The following is a 21,106-nucleotide window of genomic DNA, read 5'->3' as shown; positions in this document are numbered from 1 at the left end:
ATTGTTCTTAGGAAACACACTCTGAAATATTTTATGGAAAAGAGGCATGATGCTTTCACATGAGTGATGTGTATATGTGTGTGTGTGTGAGAGAGAGAGAGAGAGAGAGAGAGAGAGAGAAAGAGAGAAACATATATCTAGGTAGAGCTGGAGAGAATAACAGCGTGAATGAGGTAAAATATCAACCATTATGAATCTGGGTAAAAGATTTTTCAAGATTGCTTGTGCTATTCTTGCATCTTTTTTTTTTAATTTGCAATTATTTCAAAATGAAACATCACCCCAAGACAAAACAACAAAACAAAACAAAAACCTTGCAAAATCAAAAACACAGACGAGTATACCTGGACTTAGTAGTACTGATACTGAGCCACTGCATTTATTTTGGTTTTGAGGAACATAGACTTGCTAGAGTGGGTTAAGTAAAAAAATAGGGATAAGTAAATGTGAGTTTATTTGGTAAAAGGATCTTTGCAGATGTAATGAAGTTAAGGATCTTGAGATGAGATCAATCTGGATTATCCAGGTGGGCCTCAAATCCAATGCCAAGTGTTACTGAAAGTCAAAGGAGAAAGAAAAAGCCACATGAATATGGAGGCAATGATCAGGGTTATGTACCCATCAGCATCTGGATAGGGCAAAGGAAGGAGTCTCCCTTAGGACCCCAAGAAGGAGCAGGAGGAGCCTGTGGATACCTTGAATTTAGACTTCTGATTTCGAGAGCTGTGAGAGAATAAATCCCTGTTATTTTAAGATTGTGGCAATTCATTATGATAGCTGCAGGAAGCAAATATACCTGCCCAAAGGGGAATTTACCTGGCACACTGTCGCCAAACCAAGGGAAAGGGCCTGCAGTTGGGCTGAACTCTGGGGTGGCTTGGATCAGACAGTGGACATTGCCCCTTTTGACATAGATTTCTATTTGCTTAGGTGGCTTCTTATGGGGCAATGACCTTAGATGTCCCCCAAGGAAAGACCAGAGAAGGGTTGTGACTGGCCTGGCTTAGATTATGTGATCCCTGGAGTCCATTGATGAGGCATGTCACCTGGCAGTGGAGAAACCTGGGAACAGTTTTTTCCACATTGCTGTAGCATGCAAAGGGGATGCTCAGATAGGAATGGGTACCCCAGGGCTGGGGTCTGAAGTCAAGCCTGCCTTGAATGGTACAGCTCTCTTCTCCTCCCTGGGGGGAGCCTCCAGCATTTCTGCATTCCTGGCGATTTGTGCTGTCACTCTGGTTTAATGTCACTTTCCCTCCAATGTTGTGTAGGCCAAACACCAATTATGATGCTTGCTCAGTGGCCCCCTTTCCTTTAGGCCTGACTCTTTCTCTAACTTCATCCCTAAAGGTGGCCTTGGGACATCATAGATGCTGGTCTACTGGTTGCATTTGATTAGTCCAAGGGTGGTCACCTGACTCAGGCTGGGACAATAGGGACAGATGCCCTTAGGAGGCTGAATCTTTGAACTGCAGGTTGGGGAAGATGTTGATGTCCATTTTTCTCACTGTCTGGAGGAAGAATATACTTGCTATCTGAGGGAGGCAGCGGTGTTCTTGTCCCTGGTTCGATTCATGGCTGGGATATGAAAAGACAGACAGAGGAAGGAAGGCTGGAGCCCCATTATCCCCAATGACTGGAAGAGCTCCTGCTGAGACCTACCCCCTTTTAAAGTTTTCACCACCTCCCCATAATGCCAGGCTGGGGACCAACCCTTTAGCACATATGCTTTTGGGGGACATTCAGATTCAAACTGTAGCACTGAGACCTCTGTGTTTTTTTTTTTTAACAGCTTGATTGTTCAAGCATGTTGTCAACCCTTGTTGGGTTCTATGAGTGAGTAACCCTCTTTTTTCTGCTTGCTTGCCAGCCTTAGATAGATTACTACCTCTTGCAACCCAAAGTGTGCAAAAAGGATGGCCCATGATTTCATATGAACAGAATAGAGCCAAGCATGATAGGCTTATGGCTGGTCAAGTGGGCTCCATCTTATTTTATATATGGGTAAACTGAGGTTTAGAGAGAGGAGTGAACCAACTAAGCCAATCCCTGTGAGCGGTGGAGCTAGCCGAGGCCCTCAGTTGTCGGGCACTAGGAGTCATTTCTTTAAGGACCTTTCCCGAACTCTGGCAATCTGCTTTGCATATGACTGAGGGCAACTGGCCTTATTCCTCTCTGCCTCAATTTCCCTGTTCCTGTGGGCATTCCATTCCTGGCAGAAGGGAGGGGAACCAGATGTTATGAATGGGCTGCTTTGAGTTCTCAGGGCCTACAAAAGGTTATTATTATTTAATTACAGCAAATGGTAATTAAAAGGGAAAGTAATTGTCTGCCCTTTCATTATGGCCCATCTGCCCTTTTCCTCTGGCAGCCCCCAGGCCAGCCATAAAAGAGAGCTGGGTACAGATCTACAGATCTACGGTGAGGGCCACTCCAGGAGGACATCACCTTCCCCAGCTGGGAAGGGAGGGCTGTAAATAGTTACTGTCATCAGCCTTGCTTTCTAGAGGTGACCTGTGGCTGATGCAGCCCTTCTGTACCCAAGAACTCCTCCGATCCCACAGGACAAAGGAGTTAACTACCACTTGCTGAGCATGGCCATGCCTTGGACACTGCACCCTGCCTACTTGGGGCCAGGTCCTGTGGGAAGGGGTATATATCCCCCAAAGATAAACTTAAAATAACCCTTTTTATTCTGAATTTTTAAAATTTGGATTCATCAAGGCTCAGTGCTGTGGAAAGTCATATGTGTCCAAAAAATGTACATAAGCCCAAGGTACATTGGAAGGATATTCTAACAGGACAATGGGAAGGTCCTGACCCAGTGATTTTCTGGGTCCGGAGTTCTGTTTGTGTGTTTCCACAGGGAGAATAGCAGCCGATTTGGATTCCAGAGAGACTAACCAAAGTGAACTCTTCAGGAATCCCTGCGAGAGCTCAACCGGAACTCAACGGGAACTCAGCGAGAACTCAAAAGTCATCATCTTAATGACTCCCTGGCGTCACCTCTCAACCACTACTTCTGGCAAAAATGCCATGCGTCATCTCGACTCGGCTGTGGCCCTCAACAGTCCTGCCCAAGAGAAGTCCGGATAGGTGTCCAGCTTAAAGCAAATACTTGGCCAATGGTGGTGTGTACAATTTCTAATCCCAGAGCACTGCCCTGTGAAGTGAAGATTACCATCCGCTTTTTTAAAGAACACTGAGAGCCTTTCAGGTGCTAAATGGACTAGGAACCAAGATTTAGACCCTTAGTGTCTGACCTCAAAGCTCATACTTGCCCCTGGTACTCTTGGCCTGTTTCTCAGGTGAAGAAATTTACGCCCAGAGTAGTCAGACAGTTTGCCCCAGCTCACAGGGGATTGAACAGAGTCTTAAGATGTGGAGTCACATGCTGGGTGCTGCTTGGTTGAGGTTCTGACCTGCTGCTGGTTCTTCTCTGTACCCCTGCCAGCTCCCTCCATCCATGCCCCCAGCTCACTATTGATGGCACTGATATGAAAGATGACTAAGACACAGTCTTTACCCTCCAGCTAAGAAAACGCTAAGCCGAATTGCAGACCTGGGAGCTGCTGAATGAGGCTGGCTTATGAACTGTCACTGCCCGTGATAGACACTGCTAATCAGTCATAGCATTCTTTGTGTTTAGAGCCCAGATTCCTAGGCCTTTGAGATTTAGATAACAGTTGAATGGAATTTCCTATTTCATATCTTGGGAAAATCCGATGATGTCCCCAAGACTTCTTCAAATTCCAGTAACTCACAAAGTCCTGGTCACTTCCATCTCTAATTTTCTGCTCCCAATGCACCCATACTCTTGTCTCCCCTGTTTGTCATTCCTCTCTGCTCAGTGCCAATCCAGGTGACCTGGTGCCAATCTAATATTCAGAGTACAGCTCATGTTACAAGGCTCAAGGAGACAGAGCGAGGGTTGCATGGTAGCAAAGATAAGGGCAGAAAGAGCAAGAGCGGATATCCCGGTCCTTACAAGTCCCCCAGCCCTGGCCCCTAGCCACCTCTCTTCTCAGGTTCTTCTCTTTTATTGATCACTCCACACTTCAAGACAATAGTCACACATTTCAGCTTCTTCATTTTCTGAGCCCCTCTGCCTTCAAAAATTTGATCCCCATCACTTTTTTTTATTACACGAACGAACAAATATGCACTGAATTTATAAACTGCTGTCAAGTTAAAGTATTAGAAATCTGAATATAGAATTATAGTTGGGATAGGTGTGCAAAAAGGGGAGAGGATCACCAATCTGTGAGAGCATCCTAAAGGTGGCAGAAGGATGTGGCTAGGGGCCAGATCAAGGCAGGTGATTATGAGTTTCTTAGGTGAGACTGTGGTGTGGTTAAACAGAAAGGGCCTTGCCCAAGAGGAGAACTACCATGCAAAGGCCCTGTGGCAACGTGCTTTCTACTAACTCACAGGAAACCTATGTGACTGCAGACAGAGGCCAAAGAGAAAAACAACCCTAGTTGAGGATGAAGAGTTTGGCAGGGGCCAGACTGTGTAGAGACCTGGAGGCCACAATCCCCAACATTCTATCATTAGAATAAAGTAGACCTCCATCCCCTGCTCACTTCATGGACAACTGTGGTTTATCCAAAGCTCCATGAATATCTCTGCTTAACAGAAGCCAAATATTCAGAGTCTCCCTAGAGAAAGAGGTAGGGGTTCTTCCTTTCCAGTTCCATTCTCCCAAAAAGTAGAGAGGAGAGGACAGAGAGAATTGATCTCTCACCAGTAGGAATTAGGTCAACAGTCTAAGAAGCAAAGCAGCCAGTTGAGGACTGAAATGCCATTTCCCTGCACGTCATAGCTTGGGAGGTGTGCACAAAGAGCCGGAGGAACTCCTGTCAGCCTGCTGTCTGGCTGGTGTCTTCTGGGAACATTTGCCAGATGAGGAGCCCGTGGATCCACCATGAGGTGGCAGCGGGCCTCTGGAGAACAGAGGGCCACATTGCTGCAGCCTGACCCGCACATTCTCTTTGAATAGCTACCCTGTGAAGTAGATATTCAGAAGAAGTTCTGACCAGGAGTTGGAGGAGCCCGGCTAGAGGCTGGTCCCGAGGTTTAGCCAGCCACTTCCCACCTATGGGCCTCAGTTTCCCCAGCCTCCTTCTCAGGACTACTGTGGAGGTCAAGTAGAAGGTGCATGTGTTGGTGGTTGAGATTGTTTTGACCTCTGATAGGGGCTACACCCCACTTTGAGGGATGAGGTAGTGGCTAGCTTGGCTGGTGGGTAGGGAGGAGGAGATGGGACTCTCTTGACATCACGGTCCCACTGCGAACATGCTCAGGGGATAAGGAAATGAAGCCAGGCTCATGCTGGCAGAAGGGTAGCTGCAGAACCCTGGAGTCCTCTGGACACCTCCTGATTTCTCACTCCCCACAACCACCAGTCACCAAGTCCTGGGAACACTGAGTCCTTAAAGTGCCCCATACTTTTCATCTGTCCACTTCTCTGGGTCCTTGCCAGTGTTACCGAGGTCTAAGCAAGCCATTGCCATCTTTTCCACGGAAGACTTTGGCTCCCTGGCTGTGCCCCTTTCTAGTCCACCCCCACCCCAGTGGCCACATAGGCCTTTGGAATGAACTTGGGCCATGGGTTTCTTCTTTATTTAACTGCTACTTCTCCATGACTCCCGACTTCTCTTAAACTAAAATCCTATACCCTCACCGACTCGAGCCCACCTGGGGCATCCATCCCAGAGTGTCATTTCACAGTCCCCCTCATTCCATTGCAGCTCCACTCTCCTTCCTGTCCCCTTAATGTGACAAGCCTTCCTTGTCTCTGAGCCTTCACATGCTTATAAATACTGTGGAATAAGTGGGAAAAACACCCAGAAAATATGAGACATGGTTCCTTCCTCAAAGAATTTACTCTGATGCAAGAGAAAAATACTACATGCTCTACAGTAAGGAAAACAGTTAAAGGCCAGACTGTAAAAGTAAAGCAATGAGAAGGAGAGCAACCACAGAGGGCTTCCAAGAGGACCGTAAGGAATGCTTACAGAATTTTAAAAAATGAGCTGGGTTTGCTGTCTGTCCCATCATTTGTTGATCCATTCAGCAAATATTTATTCTGATGCACCATGATAAGTGCTTTGTCAGAAGTGTGGCCAGAAGACCACGGGGATCAGGGGAACCAGGGGAAAGCATCTCTTTCCATGCAGAGGATCTAGAATGGCTTCACAGAAGAGGTGATATTTGAGTTGAGCCTCGATGAGTAGGTGTTCATCAGAGAGAAGAGATGGGAGAAAAGGACTGAGGCTGCCAGGCAGACGGATGGGCACAAGAAGAGACTGGCACATGAAAGTTCACAGTGTGTTCAGGGATAAGAAGCATGAAGCATGGCTGGATTGGGAGGAGAGGAGTGTGAATACCAGTGGCAAAGAGCTGTGAGTCTCCGTGACTTCCTGCACCTCACACCACACTGTCTCCATTCAGACCATGTTAACAGCATCACGGAAGGTCCTAGAAGGCTTTTAAAGAGGATGTCTAAACTAAGACCTGAAAGACGAGTTGAAGGTAGCCAGGAAAGGTGGGAGGGAACAACAAGGAAGGATGTTCCAGGAAGAAGGAACAGCATGTGCAAAGGTCACACAGAAGAGAGATGGCAAGGTCTGAGAGGCAGCTCACTTGGGATGACGGGAGCATGGCTTTCCAGGTGGTAAGAGAGGAGGTGGTGAGGCTGAGATGGGCCAGGTCATGTTATCTGCCCCCCACATGTCCCTTCCAAAGCCTAGCTCAGCAGCCAAGGTCTTCCGGATTCTGACTCTCTGCCTCTCTTTCGTCCTGCACCCCTCTGCCTCTGTGCGTGCAGTTTTAAGTGCTGTTGCTGATGATCATGACATAATAGCTTTGAGGACCCTCAGAATCTTAGGTACTATGATGAGCATTATTTCATTGACACTCTCAACAGTGCTATGGCTAGTACATTTTAAAAGATTATTTTCTTGCCAGGTGTGGTGGCAGACACCTGTAATTCCAGCGGCTTGGGAGGCTGAGGCAGGAGGATCACAAGTTCAAAGGCAGCCCCAGCAATTTCATGAAGCTCAAAAGCAACTTAGAGAGACCCTGTCTCTAAAAACAAACAAACAAACAAACAAAGGCTGGGGATGTGGATCCATGGTTAAGGGCCCCTGGGTTCTATCCCCAGCACCCCCACCAAATTATTTTCTTTTTTAGACTTTATTTTTTAAGGTAAATTTTTAGCATACTTTTAGATTTACAGAACAATTGAGGAAAGCATTCTAGAGAATTCCTGGGAACCCATTCTCACCAGTTTTCCCTATCAGCAACATTTTATGTTACTGTTTAATTTGTTTTAATTATTGATGGATACTTTTATTGATATATTATGGTTAACTAAAGCCCGTAGTTTATTTAGACTTCCTGAGTTTTCCCTTAATGCCATCACCCCCCCCCCCCCGTTCCTGTTTCTCATTTAACACACCCCATTACATATACCTGTCATGCGTCTTCCGGTTCCTTGGGTCTGCTCCAGTTTCTCAGACTCTCCTTGTTTTTGATGATCTGGAGAGTTTTGAGGAGTAACCAGACAGGTGTTTTGTTGGATGCTCCACACTTGATGTCTTTCTCCCAGCAAGTCTAGGGTTATGGTTCTTGGGAAGAAGACCTAAGAGGTCAAGTATAATTTTTGTCACATAATATCAAGCTCGCATACTATCAACATGGTTCATGACTGTTGATGTTGGCTTTGGTCACTTGGCTGAGGTGGTAGTTGTCAGGTTTTTCCACTATAAAGTACTTTCCTCCCTCCTTTTCTACACTGTGCTCTTTGGAAGGCACTCACTATGTGTAGACGATGGCTAAGCAGTATGGAGTAGCCACACAAATTATCTGGAATTCTTCTGTACAGGTGATTTGTCTCTTTGCCCCATTTATTGGTGGATTAACTCATGAAATGTCTCAACAATGGACTGGCACTTTTACTCTCATTTCTGGAAGCTGGAAGATCTTCCTTTCTTCCCCACCAGTTCACTCCAGAAGAACTTTCTGAAAACCACCTTCAGCTCTCCAGGGAAGAGTGGCCTCCTCTGTGTTCTCACACTGTGCCTTGTGATGCCAACTAATTCATGCCACATGTAAGTATGGTGCCTCTGCCCTGTGCTTGGGGATTGGGGCTTGGGAATAAAGGGCCTCTATGGATCCTGTCCCCAGTTACCCCCATTTTTTTTGCCATCCTGTGCTAGACTAGAAACTCCATGAGGACAGAGACCTTGTCCAACTCATTCATAGCTGTGCTCCCAGTCAACCAGCACATCATCTGGCACTTAGTAGGTCCTCAATAAATGTTTACTGGACTGGGAAAGGCTTCCTGGAAGATATATGATTGTTTATGTGTGTGCCCCTCCCGGGGGGATTGGGTGCTTCCTGAGGGCAAGGCCAACCTGGATTCATCCTACAGGCTGGGTAGCCATGTGTGCATAGAAATCTACTCGGTTAAAGAGACCTGAGAGGGCTGCCTCCTCAGGTAGAAGTGAAGTTTGGAAGCTGACACAGCCTGGGAGGCCAAATCAGGAGGACTTGGTGACTGATTGGCTGGGGAGGGTGAAGCGGGAGGAGGAGTCACACAGATGGCTCTGAGGTCCGGAGCTGGGGGACAGCGGTGCCACCTCTGATAGACTGTGAGGAGTGCCGCTGCCAGGCTCAGGCCGCCCAGTCCGTTGGGATTCAGGCCTAGGACCAGGAAGGGGTGGCCTTCCCTGTGCAAACTTCTGGCCCCCACCCCATGTCCTTGTCTTTCAAAAAAAAAAAAAAAAAAAAAAAAAAAAGCCTGGATTTTGAGCACGGTTGTTCATTATCAGGCGTGAGGGTCCACTTCTTCGAAGAAGACCCCAGGGGCATCCTGGCACCGCGCGGGCTCAGCGGGGTCAGGGCCGCGGCCCGCCAAGTCCAGGTCCCCTGCCCGCCATCACCCGGGAGAGGGGTGGCGAGGCAGTAGCCGGGCCTGGGCGGGACAATGGCCGCGGCCGCCGGGGCCCCGGGAGCCCCCGTGCTGGGGAAGGGGCTGTCCTAGGGCCGGGCGCCGGTGCCCTCCCTGCGCAGCTCGGGCGGGCGGAGGGGGGCGAGGAGTTCCTTTGTGGCTCTGCCTCCGGCGCGGCGCGGGTGGGGGGCGCCGCGCAACTTTGCTAGGCGGCGGCGGCGGCGGCGGCGAGCGCGAGACGAGGCCCCGGGGCCCGAGCGGGGCCCCCAGCGCGCGGCCCGCCCCCGCCCCGGCCCCCTCCCCTCGCCGTCGCCAGCGCCGGGCGCTGCCCACTCGCCGGAGCCCCGGGCCGGACGGGCTGCGCAGCCAGAGAGGCGGGGGCCCGACGCGGCCCCCCCAGAGCCCGGCGCCTGGCGCGGGGGCTCGCCGAGCGCACGGGGGGCCGCGCGGCGCTGCAGACCCAGCCTCCCGCCGCCGCCGCCGCCGCCGCCTCGGCGCTTGCAGAACCCAGAAGTGAACAGCAGGCGACCCGGAAGGTTTGCGCGCGGCTCCGCACCGAGCCGGAGCCCGAGCCCGGAGCCGGAGCCGGAGCCCCAGCCCGGCCCTGCTCGGGCCGCCGGGCGCGGGGCTGCGGCCACGTCCCGGAGGCGCCGCCAGCACAGCCAGGTCCGTGCGGGCCCGGGGTGCGCGGGGAGCGGGCCCGGCGGCGGCGGGCGGCCGCCAGCGGGAAAGTTGCGCCGAGTTGCGGGTGGGGGCCGGGCCGGGGCGAGGGCGCTGTCAGCGCGGGCCGGGGCGCTCCGAGGGCCCGGAGCCGCCTGCGCCTCGGGCCCGGTCCGGGGTGACGGCGGCGGCGGCGGCGCTTGGGGTAGGAAGTGTCTCCGGCGGCGTGTCTGGGGTTGGTCTCCGAGTGTGTGCGTGTGTGTGTGTGTGTGTGTGTGTGTGTGTGTGTATGTGTGCGTGCGTGTGTGTGTGTGTGTGTGTGTGTGTGTGTTTTCTTAAGCCGGGCTATTCAAACCTGCTGCAATTCTCCGGTAAACAATGATTCATGGGGCTTAATGCAAATAAACGGATTGCAAACGGCGCGGTTCGCGCACTTTGCAGCCGGCCCGGTGGAGCGGCCAGTGCCGGATTTCTCCCTTTTTTTGCAGATCTGCAGAATATGGCGTCCCTGTCCTGTTTTAAAAATAAGCCAGGCTGCCATTTTTGTTTTTCTTTTGTCTGAAAATTTTAATAAAACTGTCTGAGAATGTGGGAGAGGCGGCTGGAAGCAGAGGGGGCACCCGAAGGGTTGGCTTTTTTCCTTTTCTTTGGCGAGAGCCGCGAGCCTTTCGGGGAGGTGAGACACAATGCAATTGCACTTTAAAGAAAAAAAAAATTAGGGAAGCTGCCGGGTGATTTCGGGGGGAGGGCTGGGAATTTTAAAGTTAACTCCGAAAGTTTTCTTTTCTTTTTTAAGCTTTTTTTTTTTTTCTTTCTTTCTTTATTTTGTGGGGGAAGTCAGTGAAATGCCGAGAAAGGATCCCGGGCTCATTTCTCCCCCCAGCTAGCCGCCTTTGCAGGGGTTTTGAGAAAAGTTAACTGCCGGTTTCCTCCGAGCTGCGCGGGGTGGGGGGGGACGTGGAGGGTTGGGGCTAGGAGTTTGGGGACTGCCTGGGAATGGCTTCTGGAAGGGGCTCTATAAAAATGGCATTGTAAGGAACTATGTCTTCAGATCTGGGGGAGAGGTCTGGCACTAAGGTCCCGGAGTGGGCCCGAGGTGTCCAGCTAAGACCCCTGGCATGAGGCGGTAATCCTGCTCTCTCCCCACCACCCTGCCCTCAGTGTGGAACCTTTAGGAGGTGTGTGTGGGGTGGGCCTTTCTCCTTCATGGGTGGCCAAGGCCCCTTGGTAGGCGGGAATGGTGCTCTGGGCGGTGTGGTCCCTCCCACCCCCACTTGGGGCAAGTGTGCTTAGCTGATTGCAGTGGGAGAGCCCCTTCCCCAACTTGGTGGTCCTCCTGGCCCCCAGAGATGGTGGGGAATGCCCTTGATGGTGGGCTTTTGGCTGGGTGTAGGCCTGCAGCCCCGGGGATCCTGTGGGGTGATGAACTGTGCCTGGTTTGCTAGTCCCCTGTGGTGTGGGCCTGTCTCCTGTGTCTACTCTTACCCCTTTCTGCCACTTATGTGGGACACACTGGAGACCTCTGAGTTGGAGGCAGCTTAGACTTCAGTTAGTTCCTGAAGTATCTGGCTGGACGGGTCAGGACTTGCCTGCTCTGCCAGCTGCAGAGGGGTCTGAAGACCAGGCCCACAGAGTCTGGGGTAATTGGTGCTGTCCACCGGGCCACGCAGAGTTGGACCTGACCTTTTCCCCATTGGGAAAGTCTGACCTGGGAGGACCCTGTACTCTGCTCTGAGCCTGTCTAATCCCTGCCTCCAACCCCCATTTCCTGGAGGAGAGACCTTTATGTCTCACCCCTGGTCTATGTCCTGGATCTCCTGGACCATGTGAGCTCCTTAAGGGCAGAATCTGTGGTTGAAGGCTGGAGTTTAGAGCTTCAGAGCTGCAGAGCGAGGCATGCCTGGGTCAGAGGGTACCAAGCCGGGCATTTTTTAGAAGGAAAAACAGGTCCAGAGAGGGAAAACGACTTGTCCAAAGTCACACAGCCAGGTAGAAGGAGAGCTGAGCCCAGGACCTACGTGTCCAGGTTCCCACTGTTGGGCTGTTTCTGCTGTTGTCCATTGAGGGCTCTGGTGCCTAGAAGGTTCGTTTTGGATAGAACTAGACTGGAGTGGGGCAGTATAACCTCCCACTGACCCCTGCCATCTTAATCCTTCTTTAGAAATCAAACTTTACAGTTACAGCGTGGCACCCGGTTTTTGCCACCTCCTGGAAACTCAGTTGGGGTGAGATGTTCTTCAGATGGGGTCATTGACTCCATACTAGAATTTCGGAAACTGAGACTTGGAGAGGTTGGACAGTGGCAGTGGGGAGCTTTTCAGGCAGACTTTGGTGCTTGTGGGCAGGACTCTTCCCCAACCTTCTAGTTTGGTCTCTGAAATTCTGCTGACCGCAGTGACTATGTTAAACTCCAGAAACTGACCCCCTCCTCCACTGCATGCCAGAGATGGAAAGGTCCTGGGGAGGTCTTTTGGGCTCAGAGAAGGGAAGCCACTGCTAAAAGTCACTCAGTGGTTCTTATCCCAGCTAGGACCACGGCCTGCCTTGGCCACCTGTCTCCTTTCCTCTGTGAGACACTAGGGACAATGAACCACTCTTCCCACCGCCAGCTCCGCCAGCTCCACCTGGGCCCAGGGGAGCTGTGAAGCTGCTGGTGGGCATCATGGCCAGCACTTAGTGGTGACCTGTGTTTGTCCTAGGTGCTGGGGAGTAGGCCACCTGTGGTCTTGGTGAATGGAAGCAAGCTGGTCCCAGGTGGAAAGTGGAAGTGGTGTGTGTGTGGGTGAGGGACGGACTAGGTCTGAAGCTAGTCTGGCCCCAGCCCTTCCCTGGGTGGGCTCCTCTTTGCCCTACCTCTCTCCATTCATCCGTTTTTCTGCCGTTGGTTAGTTTATTCATTCATTCGTTATTAGAGTGTTCGTTTACCTTTTCAATGTCCATTCATTAGTTTTTTGGTTAGTCAACTCAGTGGTCCTTCCATCTAACCATCTGTCCATCCACCCAATCCCTGCCTCACCCAGTCCGGTTGGACAGGTGGAGGTACAAGTTTGGTCCTCCAGGGTTCTAAAGCCAGCAGGGAAGAAGAGGTGAGGCTGCAGGTGCATGAGGTACCACCCAGGGCAGCATTCCCGGGGTGCCTCCATGGGTCCCCAGGGAAAGCCTCTTGGAGAGCAGGAGCCTGGAAAACACCAGAGGAGTTCCGTAGATGGTCACAGTGGTGGAACTGGGTTCTGGATTAAGAACCATTTGTGTCACATGGCTTTGGGGCTTTGAGCACATTGTTTCCTTCTCTGGCCTTGGTTTCTTCATCTCTAAAATGGTACTGTCTGTGAGTTTCTCCTGGGTTGGTGGCAGTGATAGCAACACAGCATCTGCAGTGTCTCCCATCGCTGGCCAGACATGTCCTAGGAGCTCAGTGACAGTGACCATCAAGGCCCTGCCTTTCCTCTGTGAACTAAGGTGATGGTTTCAGAATGAGCCAAATGATCTGGAGAACCTGAAGGCCCTGCTCTGCCTTGTCGTTCTCTTTTGAAACTCTTCTGCGATTTCCTGGACATTTAGAAGGGAAGGGGGGAAACAGTAGTCTTTTCTGGACCAACAAAGCCCTTCATGGTCCAGGCCTTGCCTGTGTCTCAGCCTGGGCTCCTCTGCCCTGCTCCCCCGTCTCACCACCCCAGCCACCCTGCCTTCTTTCTGTACCTCAAATTTACAAAGCCTGTTGGTGGGGCCTTTGCACATCCCTTTGCCAGGAATGCTTTTCCCTTTTGCATGACTGGCACCAACTGAATGTCACCTCCTCAAAGGGGCTTTCCTGACCATTTGCTCTAAAATAGCTTCCCACTGTCACTCTTTGTCACATGAGCCTCTTTTTATTTTCTTTTGCAGCTTTCACATCTGAAACCTCCCCCCGCTTTCTTTCTTTCTCTTTCCCTGCCTCCCTCTCTCCCTCTTTCCCACTCTCTTTATTTGCACTTGCTCTCTTTACCACTAGAACATACTCAGGCTCCCTGTAAGCTTCCAGCATGGTGTGGCTGAGGTGGGGCAAGGCTGCGGAGTCCAGGTGTGGCAGCAGCCCCAGCGGCCTGGGAGATGAAGTTACAATGAGGTCTGTCTTTTCCCCCCCTGGGAGGCTCTGGGTTGTTGTTAGGAAATAATGAGATGATTCAATTGCAGAATCTAAGACTCCTAGACTCTCCCAATCTCAGAATCTGAGCAGTTTCCAGCTGAGAACCTTTGACACTTGGATTTTTTGCATGCTCTGATCTTGGATTTAGAATCTTACAAAGTGAACTCTCACCACCTTATTTATTTAGTGACAGAGCTCAATTTGTAACACAACATGTTCTACAAAGCTTTATAAATATGAACTTATTTAATCCTCATTGATATTACCCCCATTTAGTAGATGAGGAAACTGAGGTACAGACAGATTAAGTAACCAGTTGTCATGGTGTTGTGGGGGCTGGAACCCAGCACAGTGGGACTTCTTAGGGTCCCTCAGCTATCCAGGGGAAGCCCAGCCTCACCTGACCCCAGCACAGAGCAGGAATCCCCTTCTCACATCTTGACAAAAGGGCCTCTGATCTCTGCCAGAAACCCCCCTCCAGCGAGCTCCCTCCTCACCAGGCCCACAGCTGCCTGTGGTCAGACAGTTCTCATTTGCTAGGAAGATTTTCTTTTTTTAAAGTGTAAAGGGCTGCCCCTCTCTAATGACTGACACCTGCAAGGTGATGTTAGTGTTGGTTTCCCAGTGTTTTTGACCTTGTGGTTTCATGGCCTCTTTCTCTTGGGCTTGTTAGTTCCCTGGGTCAGGTAGCCTTGTTGAACATGTGGAGGATTGAATGAATGAATGGGTGCACAGAGATGGCACTAGCATCTGGTATTTCCTGAGCTTCTTTGGCTATAGCACTGGCTGGCACTTGTCCCGAGTTTTTGGACAGGCTCGATGTAGATAGGGGAAAGGAGGCACTTTCCAGTAAAGTGAATACCTGATGATACCATCTTGGGGAATCATGGGCAATCCCAGGTCTAGCACTGTTGGGAAGGCGCAGCTCACAGATGATCCAACCAAACCTCATTTTATCACTGGGGAATCTTGAGTGGGAAGAGGAGCAGGCCTTGTCTAAGGCCATGTGTGCCTCCTGGGGCTCTGCCTGGGGGCGCCTTCTGCTCCCCAGGTACCCACTCCCGGCTGCCACAGCCTCTGCCTGGGAGTTCAAGGGCAGGAGAAAGCCCTCAGTGGGGCAGCTGCTCCCCTTCTGGCACTAAATTCCTCACTTCTGCCTTGGGGGCGATATTCCTGGGTGCACAGAGCTGCGTCTGTCACTTGAGTGACAGGAATGGGTTGAAGGATAGGATGGTGGGGATGGCTCTCGAACTCAGGGTCAGAGCTGGGTTTTAGAGACTAGGTAGGATTTGGGGAGGTGGCTGGTTAGTGTCTTTGGTGGAAAAAGTGTGACAGGTGAGGGATTGGCTCTGGGGCCTAAGAAGTCCTATCTTATCTCTGCCCCATCTGTGGCCACCAGGATGTCCTTGGGGCCTCCCCACCATTCAGGTCCTTTCCTGAATGTTGTGAAAGGGCTTCAGCCTCCTTGAGGGGATAGTCTAGCTAGCTAGTTCTAGGATTCCTGGCTAGAGTGGACACATCCCCTGACACATTCAAACATACACATTCCTACATATTCACACAATTAGCTCTTCCACCACCACTCCTGACCCTAGCTCCTGCCCCATCTTTGCTAATTTGGGGTGCTCCCCTGCCGTTTTAGAAACAGTACCTTGGCGCACGCACCATATAGGGACATGTACATACACCCTGCCACCCGAAGGGTTGCACATCTGTGTACACTATGCACACCCTCCCAGGAAACTGAATGCAGCCAGGGCCTGCTCAGCCATATGTGTTCGAATACTTGTGGTCCTCAGCCTGTGCATTTACACAGAGCTCTCCTCACCCAGGCTTGCCTGTACACACGTGTTGTACACTGAGGCACACCTTGCACACGTGCTCATTTACACCAGTGAGAATGTAGCCCTGCATTCTGGGCCTTGCACTTATGCCTGTGCCCTATTCTTGCCTGGATCTGCTTGAAGGAGCAGGCAGCTCATTGCCATCCATCCAGCAGTATTTATTGAGCATTTACTGTATCCCAGGCCTGTGGCAGATTCTGGGGGTAGAGGGAAAGAAAAGTGACATGGTACCTGCCTGGACCCTCTCTCTCTTTCTTGGTTGCCTGGCGTGTCCTCTGGTCCCCAGCCATCCTGAGCCCTGCTTGACCTGCCCCACAGGCTACCTTCCAGGCAGGGGGTTGAGGAGCACTGAGATACAGTATGGGGAGGGGCTTATGATAACCTGCCAGGGGTTCGCTTCCCAGGAACCCTGGCACCTGTCTAAAAGGATCCTGGGGACAAGGCCCAGCTGCAGTCTTGTTTTGAATTGGTCGCAGAGCTGGATGGCCTCCAGCTGTCAACAGAGCAGCCCTGGGGTCCCAGGTAGTGGAATCTCCTGCAGGTCTTCCTAGGTAGGAAAAGGCTCCCTTAAGCCTTGGGGAACCTACCAAGGACAATTTATGCTCACATCTCCTGAGTCCCTCCTGCACACCAGGTTCCATTCTACGGCTTTAACCTATTGAGGCGTATAGTCCTCTCAGTAACCCTGTGGGGACGCCACTGCCATCCCAGTTAACAGATGAGAACACTGAGACTCAGGGCCTTTGTAATGATCCCAAGGAGCCAAGCCCTGCTATTGGGTCCCAGAATCCATACTGTTAACCCCTGAGCTGCCACATTGCCCCTTTGGGCGTCCAGGGGCCCAGGGTACGACTTCGTTGGGCCCTTCAGCCCCTGGAATAGGGAATGAGGAGGGGGACTTGGAGGGCTCTGCTCCCTTGACCCTCACCAGCACATAGCTTTGGGGAGGTTAGAACCACCCTAGGCCTCATTTTGGACCCCAAACAAGGAAGAGATTATCATGGAAGGCAAGAGGGAGGAGCCTTAGGTGGGGACTGGGGGTGAGAAAGGCCCAGGCAGCCTGGGTGTCCCGGGTACATGCTTTACCTAAGTCCCTGCGCCACTGAGGGTGTTCTGGACCTCTTTCGGAATATGTGCTGTATCTCGAGATGTTCACAGCATCTACCGCACGAGGTCATCAGGAGCCCCAGTGAGAAATGGTCTGGAAGCACCTAAGGGCACCCAGCATGGAAGGAGTGCTTAGTTTCTATCCTCATCCTCCTCGGCCTGTGGGCATGGGAGCGGGGTCCCCAGCAGGCCTGTGTTCATAGTTTGCAGAACATTCTCTCGGCCCTGAGAAGGTGTGGGCCTTGTCCCTAGGTGAGGGCGCCAAGGCTCCCAGAGAAGGTCCACTGCCTGGGGCGTCTGTGGGTGACTAGAGGTGGGGTCCCAGAGGGTGAAGGGATGGGACCACACAGACTGCAGCCCCTTCCCACTAGAATCAGCTCTGCATCGCCACAAAGACAGCCCTGCCCAGCCTTGGCACTGAGGAGACCCAGCCAAACTGGATCCAGCACCCTCAGGAGCCCTGCTCCTCACAGGGGATTCCCGGGAGCGAGTTTCCGAGGCTGGCCTGGCCAGGGTCTTGGGGATAGGGTGGGGTGCAGCAGAGGGGCTCTAGGCTGCAGAGGGTGGAGGTGGGTGGAGGGCAGGGGGTCCATGGGAGGTGGATTTGGAGCTGTAAGGGTCTCCAGGAGCCGGGACAGTGGGACCCCTCAACTTGTCCTTCTTAGATGGCCTCCTGCTCATCCCTTCCAGGCCATCCTCTGGCCCTGTCAGGACCCATCCCTTGAAGCCCTTGACCACGCCCTCCTCACTCAGTCTTCAGGGACCCATGGAAAGATCCCTGTTCTCGTCGATTCTCTTGGGTGCTCCTTGAGCACACTGTGGACTCCCATGGCCCTCATGGCCTGTGCTTGGCTCTAGGCTGCAGCAGTGACCCTGTCCTTGGGTCACCACTGATGGGGAGACAGGAATATTTAGGGTGTGAGAGGTTGGGCTAGAGAGATTGCAAGGGGCACAGGAATGTAAATCGGGGCCACCCAGTTCCTGTTGGGGGAAGGTCAGAAAGTGACCTCTAAGTTGAGACCTGAAGGAAGACCCCACCTAGCTGTGGGGCCCAGAGGAGGTATGGTGCTTGCCACCTAGACCCAGGCCCAAGCCCCTCCTCAGAGCTCACAGCTGACGGGGGTCTGGACAGACATCCAGGCCATTCATAAGAATGGGTGACATCTGAGCTCAGAATTGGTGACAGAGGTCTAGGGGGATAGTTTGGCCCCAGGTCAGTATAGGACAAGGCACGATGCACAAGAGCAGCTTGTTGGAGGACCTGCCAGTGGCATACCTCGAGGGAGAATGTGGCCAGCAGGACCTTCTTGGCAAAAACCTTGAGTGTCTGGCTGCAGCTTTAGAACGGGACTCCCAAAGCATGGGACCCCGAGAGGGATTTTCAGTGGGAGAACGAGTGACCTGGGCAGGCTAGGCTGTCCCTTGGCCTGTCCTCGTTTGAGCTTCTGGATGAGATGGGATGGGAGCCCCTTCCTGGCGGCTCACCTGTTGGGGTCGAGGTAAGCCTGGGCTTACTGTGGGACTTGAAGCAAGTTGCTGCTCCTCTCCGAACCCCAACCTGCTGGGTCAGTTTGCAGGACTTGGGGCTGGAGTCCTTTCTGGGGCCATGGGCTGGCCCCAGAGTTTTTGTTTTATTAAAGTTCGCTGAAGCTTTGCTTGTATTAAAAGTATTTCTTTAAAAAGTCACATAGTGCTGGGCGTGGTGATGCATTCCTGTAATCCCAGCAACTCGGGAGGCTGAGGCAGGAGGATCCAAGTTTGAGACCATCCTCAACAAGTTAGCGAGACCATCTCAAAATAAAAACCAACAAGGTCTAGGGAGGTAGCTCAATGGTAGAGTGCCCTGAGCTCAGACTCTAGTATTGGGGGAAAAAAAAAGTCACATAGCCACTGTGTAGAAAAACTGTAATAGAGAGAAATGAAATAAATCAACCCTACCCCCGTCTCTGCCCCACTCCAGGATTCAAAAACTACCACATTAGCATTTAGGTGTTTTATAACCTAATTCTTTCAGTTTTTATAAAGATGTCATTGCTTTATTTATACATATAAAATTTTTCAATCTTCTCCATGAATACTTTTTTAGTGTTTTTCAACATAACTGCAGTATTTTCTAATTCTTCTTGTTAATGGATCCAGTGTTGGGGTGGAGATCCTGGGCTCAGAACCCTGGATTCAAGTTCTACACTCTGCCGGGCCCTGGGCGAGTCACCTAATCTCTCTGTGCCTCAGTTCCTGATAGGTCCATGAGAATGTTGAAGGGGTCAGGAGGGTGCCAGTAGCACTGGCTCTTGCTAATAACTGTTGACTACAATGCTGAGCCACACGATTAACAGACCCATCCCCCTATTGACTAAAAGTTTGGCTGTTCCAGATTTTTGCTGCTGTGAAACCACAGAAGCAAACAGCTTTGTCTTTCTTTGGGTTATTTTCTGAAGATGGATGCCTGAGAATGGGATCACTAGGCCAAGAAGTCTGAACCTTTTTAGAGCTCTTGACACGTGATGGCCAGATTGTTTTCAGAAATGATTATTCCAGTTTACACTCTCACGGGTAATACATGGAAGTGCCAATTTCACCATACCCTCGCTGGTATTGGGTATTATCATTTTCTTGTTTCCTTTTGCTCTTTTGACAGGTGAAGCTCATTTAATTTTCACTGCCAGGGAAGCAGAAGCATTTGCTGTGTTTATGAGCTTTAACCTCTGTTTCAGGTCTGCTAGACATGTAGCCCTTCCTCGGATCAATTAGGAAGAGATGCTTAGATACAGGAAATAGAGAACAGTGCCATGCAGGGGACGGCATAATGGGTATTGGGGACTCAGAGGAGGTGGAGGGGCTTTCTTCTTGCCAGGCTCTGACCTTCCAGCTCCCTCCACCCAAGCATGCATGCCTTCAGACCCTTACCAGACACCACATGGCGTTTAAAAGGTCAACAACTCAGCCGTGATGCTTCTCTGATGCACTTGAGTCCAGAAGCAGAGAAAACACACCAAGTGGAGTGAGTGAGGATCTGGTGATGGAAGCTCAGGTTACAGGGTGAAATCTTAACTCCCTCAGGGTGGGGGTGGAGCAGCCCCTGCCGGCTTCCAGGAGGAAGTGGCCTGTAAACTGGAGCTCCCAGGAAAAGTTGGGATGAACCAGGGAAATGGGGAGGGCAGAGGAATCAGGGGGAGGGCACAGCCTGCTTGGAGTTGAGGAAACAAGAAGAAAAGTGGAGTTCCAGGGGACAAGGAGACTGTCTGGGCCGTGTACAAAGGGGAATGACAGTGAGGCCATAGAGGTCAGCAGGAGCTGGCTATGTAAGGTCCAAAGAACCCTTAGACTGGAGGGAAGTAGGGAGCCATGGGAGGCTCAGTAGGGCAGCCCATGACTGCAATGGGAGATGGAATGGAAGTTGAGGGTGCAAGTGGTCTCTTAGCAACAGCTGAGGCCAGAGCTGGAGGGGCCCTGGACCTGAACAGGGGAGGGGTGACTTCCTGTTTCCTCCGACCTGTAGGCTCCTAAGCAGGTTCACAGTGTTCAAAGCATGTCACTTCTTTCAGGTAGCCCTTCCAGTCACCCACTCCCCACGCAGGTCCTATATGCTTGGGGGGTGGGGGCTGTGGGGGGCTTGGCGCCCCTGAACTTCCCCTGCTCCGCCTCCTTCATGCCTCCAGACCCTGCATCTGCTGCCCCCCTCAGGCTACCAACCACTTTCTTTCATTTTTTTTTAAAGAATAAATTTATTGTTTTCATTATAAAAGTAACTGAATGACATTACTGAGAATTTGGAAACCAGAGAAACAAAGACAAAAACCCAAAGCGGCGGGCGCCTCCCCTCCTGCCTACCCCCTCCTCTGGGCGTGGCTCCCTGCAGCTTGCTTTTTCTGACGCAGGTTTTTATTTTTGCCTCTTGTAATCATAGTGTCCGGACACTTTTGGGTCCTGCGCTCGCGTTTGCTTTGTTGGGAGCAAGTTCCCCTGTGGCCTGGGAGCCCTGGGCAGCTGCATTTTTTTAATGTCTGGGGCTGGGGAGGTGGGGGGGCACGCGTTGCTCAACAGCTCCCCCTGCTCCACCGTGGGCGAGGCTCCTCAGACCCAGCCTGGTGGCTGGCCTCTGTGTGTCCTGCTGTCTGGGTCTGAACCTTCCCACACTGCGGGGCCTGGCACCTGGTGTTTCCCTCCCTCAGCACCCCCTCCCTAGCCCTTTTGTGGAGTTTCCTGAGTTGACCTCAGAAGCCACCCTCCTGGGAAAGGGTGTCAGACAGACCTGCTTTCAAATCTAGACTCAGCTCTGGAACCTCAGGCAAGTTGTTGAACCTCTCTGGACCTCACTTTCTTCATCTGTCCAATGGGTTCACTGAAACAGTAAAGTAATGGCTATCAATATTCCGCCACAGTTCCCAGCCCATTTTAAGTGACCACCTG

General features: G+C 51.7%; 1 protein-coding gene across 4 annotated transcripts in view; it reads left to right on the top strand.

Moving 5' to 3' along the window:
• The first annotated feature begins 9,456 nt into the window (after positions 1 to 9,456).
• The window catches only part of Znf362 (zinc finger protein 362), a 36,336-nt gene continuing 24,686 nt past the window's right edge, over positions 9,457 to 21,106 (top strand). For 2 of the 4 annotated variants that reach the window (XM_076860804.2, XM_076860800.2), the window contains exon 1: positions 9,457 to 9,625. The gene's annotated coding sequence lies outside the window, so the exon portion shown is untranslated. Of the gene's footprint in view, positions 9,626 to 9,738; positions 9,825 to 17,290; positions 20,985 to 21,106 lie in introns of those variants that run through there. The other 2 variants (XM_076860803.2, XM_076860802.2) reach the window with 2 other exon arrangements.

Source organism: Callospermophilus lateralis, chromosome 7 (genome assembly GCF_048772815.1).
Source record: "Callospermophilus lateralis isolate mCalLat2 chromosome 7, mCalLat2.hap1, whole genome shotgun sequence".
Classification (NCBI taxonomy): domain Eukaryota; kingdom Metazoa; phylum Chordata; class Mammalia; order Rodentia; family Sciuridae; genus Callospermophilus; species Callospermophilus lateralis.
Note: the sequence above shows the minus strand (reverse complement) of the source record. Positions and strands in the feature narration are given on the sequence as shown.